The sequence below is a fragment of the Octodon degus genome, unplaced genomic scaffold (assembly GCF_000260255.1).
Source record: "Octodon degus isolate 3935 unplaced genomic scaffold, OctDeg1.0 scaffold00183, whole genome shotgun sequence".
NCBI lineage: Eukaryota > Metazoa > Chordata > Mammalia > Rodentia > Octodontidae > Octodon > Octodon degus.
Genome location: NW_004524759.1, coordinates 4,057,526 through 4,064,966, shown reverse-complemented (window position 1 = coordinate 4,064,966; position 7,441 = coordinate 4,057,526). Strand labels below are relative to the sequence as shown.

The following is a 7,441-nucleotide window of genomic DNA, read 5'->3' as shown; positions in this document are numbered from 1 at the left end:
AGAAAAGTATGAAGACAAAATATAGGAAGTAAAACCATGCTGTTATGTTGAGCTGTGGAGGACTCAGGTCAATAATTTCTGACATTGCCAGCTAAACAGAAGACCCAATGCTATTATGGGCTACTGGACTCTTTTAGAATATTTTGCTGAGTTTACACACCTATAGTATTCAAATAACAGAACATAAAAAAACAGAGGTATACAAATGAAAGTCCATTTTGTATCTGTGTATTCAAAGTGGTTAGGATAGATATATAGTTGCATTCTCTTATTGAATAGAATGATTTTTTCTAATGGTGTTTTTAAATAGGATCACTAGTTCACTTCTTGTACAGCAATTAACCACTAAGAAGAATATATGCAGTGTATTATTTGTTGAAACTGTCCTTCCGATTTGATTTGAAACTGTCTCATTGCTATCTGTTTATCAATAAAACTTTGAAAAAAATAAAATAAAATTACAAAAATAATAAAAATGACGTTAATACTAGAGAATGAGTAAAAAGGCAGCAATCTTGTAAAACAAATTGGAAAAAGGAAGAATGTGAAGGCAATATGACCCTGGCCATTTACACTGCCAAATTCTTTTTTTTTTTTCTTCAAATTCTTAATTGATATAATATAAAGAGAGGCTTCTGGAAAAAGTTGACTGGAAAGCACAGCTGCTGAGCAGTGATGGGAGACAGCCACTAGAAAATATAAAGACCTACAGTTATGAAGAGAATACAGAGATGACAGCACTAACTCCAGCCTGAAGTTAAAGAAACAGTGAAGACTAACAAACAAATTAGACTAAAAAGTGTCAGGTCTTTTAAAATTATACACAAGTCCCGTAATTCCTTAGAGTTTAAAGCAGACAACAGTGAATATCTATTTATCTCTGAGTTTGTCTCATTTCTTTAACCTTAACCACTGATTTTCAATTGAGTATTTTACAATTCTTAATTAAACCAAGGTTCTTCAGTGCATCTTTGAAATGTACACTATGTAAAAAGCTTCATCACGTTAATTCTATGAAGACCACATTTACTTAGTCAAGGTCATTTTATAAGCATTAATTAAATTTGCTACCACCATATATTGTTTGACAAAAAGAAGCAGTCATTTTAATTCTTAAAAAAAATTATATTAAAATGGTTACTTGGGAAGCTTTTATCGTTGAGGAGAATTTTAAAATATTTAACATTTATTCCAAAACAATATTTGTGATGATATAATTAAAAATATCATTGAAGAGGGTACTTTCCTGGACTATGAATGATGTTCTCCACAAGACTTACCAATTTTAAAAATACCACAAAGAGGAAAATGGTTAAAGTTTATCTCTAGCATATTTGACATAATTCTAAAAAGCTTCTTTGTAAACTTATTAATAAAACTGATTAAGGTAGTTGTGTTTTTCAATAGCATTTAGAACAATCTAGCACTTGGCAAAAATACTCAGCCTGGAATACTGCACTGAAACATAAATAAATGCATAACATTTTGTAAACTAGCTGCAATTTTCAGTAACTGTGTTCACCAACCGTGTAACAGAATTATAATGTTCTCCTAAGCCATATGCATGCCTCATATATACAAGCGTTAATGGCTTTTTAGAATATTCTTCACCAACTACAATAGGAGGAGAATCTGCCTGTATTATCTCTATAGGTGTCTCAAGCTGACCTCCCCACGCAGCTGTGTTCACAATGTCATCACAGTATTTTCCAAACTCCTCTGGGGTATACATATCTCCTGTAGCATTTGTTAAAAATGGCAAGAAGTCATTCACATGGCTTTGCATATACTCAGCTGTTTGACTTTGTAAAGTAGCCACAGTCACAGTACAGTCCTGTTCTCTCAGTTGATCCTCAATGGCTTTATACATACAGTGGCCATCAGATGGAATCTGCTTAATTTCTAACTCTCTGGCTGCCAATATTTGAGCAAGTTTTTCATTTTCTATATGTCTGGCTCAGATAAATTCTCAATTTCAGCTTCAGCTATTCTTTCTTCCCCCTCCTTTTCCAGTGCTGCTTTTTTTTCCCGTCTCTTTTGTGCTTTTGATATCCGAGGTGGCTGATTCTCAAGTACCAGGTTTGTAATGTTAACAGCAACAGAATCTATCTTATTCTCCTTGGCAACCAGCTCCAGTTGCTCCAGTTCATCTCTATGCTTCTGTTCCATTTCTTTTTCCAACTTTGCAACATATTTAGTGAGTTGCTTCCTTCTCTTTTTGTCATTCTTGGGAACAGCATTCTTCATACCCTGAATTTTAGCTTGCAATTCCTTCTTCTCCTTGCAATGCCTTCTCACGAGCTGCTCCTCTTCATCCAGCTCTTCAGTCAAGGATGCCTCCATTACGACCAAGTTGCCTGACACTCACCCTAGAGATTGCTTCCAGCAAGGGCTGGCAGGTGCCTTGCAGCCCTCAACTCTCACCCCTGATTCTTTATTGCAGATGTTAATAATTCAGGGATTTCTTTTTTCATTTCCAATCTGAGTTACTCTATACCATTCTGCAACTGTTTCTTTATTTCAGAAGCCATTGATTCATGACTTTCAGCTGTGTGATTCCCAATTTGTTCTGTGTTAATGTCCTCTGCACTTGTTATGGGTGGTCTTGGGTTCTGAGATTGCATTTTACTCCTTCTCATTGTCCTTTTGTGTAGCGCTGTCTTCTGTCCTTTGTTGTAGATCTTTGTTGCAATTATAACCTTAACATCTACTGAAGTTCAGGTACAAATCTACAGAGTTTGAATTTATCCAGCTGTGCCTGGCTTGGGTCTGGCTGCTGTGCTCAACTCCTTCGTGCTGCTGCCCTTGGAGGTAAACCTGTTGTGCCCCTCTGGTAAGATGTTCTGCTGCTGGACTAGCGGGGTGGTTCTGTCCCCTACTCTCTCTGCAGGGATTGCAGCTGCAGGGTTTCTCCCAGGCCTTTATGCAAGGCCTGAGCTGAGTCTGGAGGGGAAAAGTTGGAGTAGAGAGGAGAGGCAGCTCTCCCACACACTCACTGGGCCTAGACTAGGACTGGATTTGGGGGTTCACGGAATGCGACAGAAATTTCTACTCTGTGAGCGAGGTCTGGGGGGTACTATGGAGTGATGAGGGGAGTCCCAAGAGGGTGAAAGAGGTTGTCACCCATGCTGCACCTGGTCTGGGACCAGTAGGTCATACCAGCACATGGTAGCTGGAAGATCTCCCACACACTCACTAGTCCTGTGCTAGGATTGGATCTGGGGGTTCCCAGAACATGGCAGATTTTCCTACTGGGCAGGTAGGATAGGGGAACTGCTGCAGAGTGGTGCAGGGGCGTCCCAAGGGGGTGAAAGAGGGTCTCACCCACACTGCACCTGGGCTGGGACCAGTAGGTCCCACCGGTGCAGGGAAGCCTGAAGCTCTCCCACACACTCACTGGGCCTGGGATATACTGGGTCTCGGGGTTCCCAGAAAGTGGTAGAAATTAATAACTACTTTGAGAATCATTACTTTCGCACAATGGAAGACACAGACAAAATCAGCAGATTCCTAGAAAGGTACAAATGACCAAAATTGAATGAAGAAGATATAACAACTCTCAGTAACCCCATAACAACCAATGAAATATGACATGTAATAAAAAACCTACAGACAAAGAAAAGCCCATGTCCTCATAGATTCACAGCTGAGTTACACAAGAAATTTACAGAAGATGTAATCCCTATACTCCTCAAACTCTTCAATGAAATTGAAAAGGAAGCAATCCTCCCAGAATCATTCCTGGAGGCAAGTACTACACTGATACCAAAACCAGGGAATGACACAACTAAAAAAGACAACTACAGGCCAATCTCCCTCATGAATATAGCTGCAAAAATTGTCAATGAAATCCTAGCAAATAGAATACAGCAAATCATCCAGAAGATTATATACCATGACCAGGAAGGATTCATCCCAGGGATGCAAGGATGGTTCAATATAGGCAAATCTACCAATGTAATACACTATACCAGTAGAGCCAAATCCAAAGTCCACATGATCATCTAAATCGATGCAGAAGAGACTTTTGAGAAAGCCCAACACCTATTCATGTTCAAAGTCGGACAGAAAATTGAATTAGATGGTCTTTACTTCAATCTAGGAAAGACATCTATGACAACCCAATAGCTAAAAATACTAAATGGGGAAAAACTGAAATCTTTTACTCTCACAACTAGTACAAGACAAGGATTTCCTCTATCACCACTCCTATTCAACATAGTTCTGGAATCATTAGCTACAGCCATTAGACAAGAGAGAGATATAAAGGAATTAGAATAGTTAAAAAAGAAGTTAAACTATTAGGATTTGCAGATGATATGATACTTTACTTGGAAGACCCATAAAACTCCACCAAGAAGCTACTAGAATTGATCCAAGAGTTCAGTAGCATAGCAGGATATAAAGTCAACACCCAAAATTTAGTCACAATCCTCTACACAGGAAACAAACACACTGAGGGTGACATTAGAGAAACAATACCTTTGACAATAGCGCCATGGATAAGAGAATACCTTGGAATTAATCTAACTAAAGAAGTCAAAGATCTATTGAATGAAAATTATAGAACTTTGAAAAAAAGATCATAGAGCATTTGAGAACATGAAAAGTATTCCCTGTTCTGGATAGGAAGAACCAGCATTGCCCCTGCATTTGTTATGGGTGAGATTGCATTTTGCTCCTTCTTTTTGTCATTCTGTATAGCACTGTCTTCTGGCCTTTCTTGTAGAGCTTTGGTGCAGTTATAACTGCACCAAACTTAGCACCTTAGCACCTACTGAAATTCAGGTGCAGATCTACAGTTTGAATTTATCCGGTTGTGCCTGGTTTGGGTCTGCCTGCTATGCTCAGCTTTCCTGCTGCAGCCCTTGGGAGTGAACCTGTTGTGCCCCTCTGGCAAGATGTTCTGCTTCTGGATTAGTTGGGTGATTCTGTCCCCTACTCTGTCTGCAGGGACTGCAGCTGGAGAGTTTCACCCCAGGCCTGTATGTCAGGCCTGAACTGAGTCTGAAGGGGACAAGGGGGAGTAGAGGAGAGAAGAACCTCTCCCACACACTCACTGTGCCTGGGGTAGGGCTGGATCTGGGGGTCCTGAGAACAAAGAAGATGTTCTGACTCACTTGATGGTCATGGGGGAGGTGCTGCAGAGTGGTGCAGGTGGTCCCAAGGGTGCAGAAGAGGGTGTCACTCACGCTGCATGCCTGGAATTGGATAGGACAGGTCACACAGGTGCAGGGTAGCTGGAAGCTCTCCCACACACTCACCGGTCCTGGGCTAGGGCTGGATCTAAGAACTAGCATTGAGAAGATGGCCATACTCCCAAAATTGTTGTACAGATTTAATGCAGTCCCTAACAAACTACCATCAACATACCTCACAGACCTAGAGAAATTGTTCCTCAAATTTATTTGGAACCACAGAAGACCTAGAATAACAAAGGTAATCTGGGCAACAAAAACAAGGCTGATGCATTACAATTGCTGACTTGAAATTATATTACAAAGCTACTGTGATAAAATCAGCATGGTACCAGCAACAAAATAGACCTGAGAATTAATGGAATAGATTAGAAGATGCAGAGGTCTCTACGAACACACTCAGTCACCTTATCTTCAACAAAGGGGCCAAACATGCTTACTGGAAGAAAAATAGCCTCTTTAACAAATGGTGCTGGAAAAACTGGCCCTCTACATGCCAAAAATTAAAACTGGACCCAGGCTTATCACTATGTACTAAGCTGAATTCAAAATGAATTAAAGATCCAAACATTAAATCAGAAACCCTAAATCTCCTGGAAGAGAATGTAGAAAGAATTCTTGAAGACATAGGGTATGCAAAGAGTTCATGAACAAAAATCAAATAGCATGGGTAATACTTAAAAGAATTAGCAACTGGGACCTCATCTTATTGAGAAGTTTTTGCACATCAAAGAAATTACCAAAAAAGTGAAGGACAACCTACAAGTTTAGAAAAAAAACCTTAACCAACAAGCACCCAGACAAAGGTTTGCTCTATAGAATTTATAAAGAACTAAAAAACATTAGGGCCCCAAAATTTAAAGATCCAATCCAGAAATGGGCATCAGAGATGAACACACACTTTTCAAAGGACAAAATTAAAGAAGTGAATAAATATATGAAAAAATGCTCCACATCACTAGCCATCTGTGAAATGCAAATTAAAGCAACACTGATACCATGCCACCCCAGAAAGAATGGCTATCATAAAGAAATTACCTAACAACAAATGTTGGAGAGGCTGTAGGGGAAAAGGAACCCTTCTCCATTGCTGGTGGGAATGTAGACTGGTGCAAGAATTATGAAAATCAGTGTAGAGAATCCTTAAAAACTAGAACTGGAAATCCCATTCAAATCAGTTATACTCCCAACTGAGAATTTTCCAGGAGGAACTGAAAACATCATATCATAGTGATATATGTGTGCCTATGTTTATAGCAGCACAATTTGTGATAGCCAAATCTTGGAAACAACAAAGATGCCTGTCACCTGAGGAATGGATGATAAAGATTTGGTATTTTTATGCAGTGCAATATTACTCAGTTTATAAAGAATGATAAACTCAAAAGCTTTATATTTAAGTGGATGCCACTTGAAGATATACTAATGAGTGAAATAAACTAGACCCACATGTGTAAATGTCATATAGTCTCCTTAGTATAAGAACTCAAAAGAAGAAATAAAAATAGAAAGATGAGTCCATTGAAAATAGTAAATTTTTAAATGGACAAGCCTAAGGTAGTATTGCCTCTTTTAGTGTTTTTATTTTACTTCACATCTTTGAAAAGCAAACAGGCCTCTAGGAGCATGTATGATGTGCTAGACGCGTAAGCAGGTTTATTACTGGAATAGGTACAATTTTATTAAACTTTAAACACATTTTACTGTGCTCTGGGCATAGTTTGTGCTACAAAGTACCATGAATTGCTCACTTTGTAACTCATTCTAAAAATAAATAAAAGTGTCAGGTCACAAAAAAAATGAAGGACCATTTTGAATCTGTATACACAAAATAGTTAAGATAGATATACAGCTGCTTCCTCAGTGTAATTGCTTAGTTCACAGAGATCAGCATATAAAGTTAGTCGGAGTGAGAATTCTACCCATTAACTGCTATTTTCAAAAGCCTGATGGAAATTTTTAGGACCATTGCCTTAACCATCTTGTTTAAATAAATGTATGGTTTTGCCCCTGCCATATCTCAAAAAAAAAAAAAAAGGAAAGCTTAGGCAAGTGCAGGGACAGTGGCAGGCGTAGTGGTGCACTAGTGTAATCCCAGCACTGGGGAGGCTGAAAAACAGGAGGATCACTATGAATCCAGGCTGTGCAGTGAGACCCTGTAACAACCAAATACAATTTAAAAAATAAAATAGAATTATTGTTGGTTTTGCAACTGGCTTATGACAAGCAGGTATGGAAACTTC

The 7,441-nt window shown here is 38.9% G+C and overlaps 1 pseudogene; it reads right to left on the bottom strand.

The window, feature by feature from the left end:
* Positions 1-1,217: 1,217 nt before the first annotated feature.
* On the bottom strand, positions 1,218-2,404 carry LOC101566249 (annotated as a pseudogene).
* Between the last annotated feature and the right edge of the window lie 5,037 nt (positions 2,405-7,441).